The sequence below is a fragment of the Coffea eugenioides genome, chromosome 5 (genome assembly GCF_003713205.1).
Source record: "Coffea eugenioides isolate CCC68of chromosome 5, Ceug_1.0, whole genome shotgun sequence".
In the NCBI taxonomy this organism is placed as follows: Eukaryota; Viridiplantae; Streptophyta; class Magnoliopsida; order Gentianales; family Rubiaceae; genus Coffea; species Coffea eugenioides.
The window spans coordinates 38,974,773-38,976,916 of record NC_040039.1 but is presented as its reverse complement, the minus strand read 5'-3'; the positions used below and the strand labels follow the sequence as shown (position 1 = coordinate 38,976,916).

The window sequence follows — 2,144 nt, the reverse complement described above, 5'->3', positions numbered from 1 at the left end:
GCGATGGCAATTTTCCATAGACGTGGGACTCCAGGCGATTAATGGCAGTTGCCATTTGACTCATGCGAATCTCCATGTCTTTCATGCCTGCTTTGGTGTCATGTTGGAACTGAGTAGTACTTGCAACTAAGGACCTAGTCTCCTGCTGGAGCTGAGTGGTGGTCGTGACGAGTTGAGTGGTAGTCGTGGCCAAACTCTTGACAATTTCTTCCAAAGAACTCCCTGAGCTTGAGGACGAGGGTTGAGACTTATGTTGCCAAGGTTGCTGAAAACCTGGAGGCCGATTGGAGAATGCATTTTGTGGCCTACTACCATAGCTGGGATTGGGGTGATCTCTCCAACCCGGATTGTACGTATTAGAGTATGGATCGTACTGCCTACGAGGCGCGGGCACGCCTTCAGCCATGTTCACTTGTTCAGCCCCATCCTCTTGCAACATAGGGCATGAGTCAGTATGGTGACCCATATTTGTGCAGATTCCACAGGCCTTTAGCTGGGGCATATTTCCCACCACTAATTGTCGAACAACGGATGTTAGTTCCGATAATTGTTGCTAAAGAGATGACGTCTCCACCTCGTTGACCCTACGGGTAGGGTTTGTCTCACGGAAGCCAAACTGTTGAGAATTCTCCGCCATCGACTCAATGAGCAGCAACGCTTCCCTCGGGGTCTTATTTGCCAACGCTCCCCTGCTTGCAGCATCTATGATACTCCTATCAGTTGATTGGAGTCCTTCATAGAAGTATTGGATTAACAGTTGTTCACTAATTTGATGCTGCGGGCATCTAGTGCACAACTTGTTAAACCTTTCCCAATAGTCATACAAGGATTCCTCGGGATACTGTTTAATGCTACAGATTTCCTTCCTCAAACTCGCAGCCCGTGATGTAGGGAAAAATTTTTCCAAAAACTTCTTTTTCAACTGCGCCCATGTGGTAATACTACCTGCTGGTAGGTAGTACAGCCAATCTTTAGCCGCATCCTTTAGAGAGAACGGAAAGGCTCTCAGTCTAATTTGCTCTTCAGTGACCCCAGGGGGTTTCATACTAGAGCAAACCACCTCGAACTCCTTAACGTGCTTGTAGGGTTTTTCGCCAGAGAGACCATGGAAAGAAGGTAAGAGTTGAATCAGCCCTGATTTCAGTTCGAAAGCAGTATTCTCAGCCAAAGCAGGGAATGTGATGCATAAGGGCTGGTGAGTCAGCTCCGGGGCGGCCAGCTCCCTCAATGTTTGGGTGTTGGCCATGCTTACTTCGTCTTCCGCTGACTCGTTTGCAGCAAATAAGTGTCATTCTTTTTGCCTCTTGGTCTCTTGCTTTCGCCTACGCGCTGCCTTCTCAACCTCAGGATCGTATACCAATTCACCTGTGCGAGAAGAATGGGGCATAAACTAGCAAAAATATCAAGGAGAATAGAATAAAATAAAAATAAAATAAGAACTGAATCTGAAAAGAAACAAATAATCCAAATGCCAGCTCCCCGGCAACGGCGCCAAAAATTGACAGGTGCCGAACCTGTGCAATAATAATTACTAAAAAGTCCTAATTACCACCTCAATTAAATAATTATAGAACAAATCCAAGTACTGGAGCAGGGACCCTAGGTGTGCAATGGGTTACTTGATTCACCCTGTTCCCGAAGAGTTTGCTTGATCCGATATACCGGATTTGTCTATAAAAATACTAATTTTGCGTACAATGGCAAGTAGGGTCGATTCCACAGGGAGCAGGTAGGAAATTATTTCTTTCCAAATTAGTAGAACGAAATTGGGGGATTTTCAATGGGAGGCAAACAAAAATAAAATAAAATAAAACAAACAAAATTCAAAACTAACTCACAAAGCACAATTCACTAAAAATAGCAATTAATAAAAGTTCTACCCAAAGGATCAACTGCTCAGGCACGGTCCAAATAAATGCTCATCGATGCAAAGATATTTCATCCATTTATCACTAGGTTGGTTATAGTCATCAATAAGCTCTGACAACCAGCTCTTCCTTACTTTTTCGACAGTCAAGGTACGACCATTGACTGCTTCTCTAACAAGATAACAACCCTAGGTACGACCGTAGGAATTTAATTACCCAATTGCATTAAAATTAGAAGAACCCAACCCTAACCAATAAACACGCTAAGAGGATTTA

The 2,144-nt window shown here is 44.0% G+C and overlaps 1 non-coding gene across 1 annotated transcript; it reads left to right on the top strand.

The window, feature by feature from the left end:
• The first annotated feature begins 767 nt into the window (after positions 1–767).
• LOC113772673 lies at positions 768–874 on the top strand. Its single transcript, XR_003468635.1, has one exon. It is a non-coding gene; the product is annotated as a small nucleolar RNA R71 (small nucleolar RNA).
• Positions 875–2,144: the final 1,270 nt, after the last annotated feature.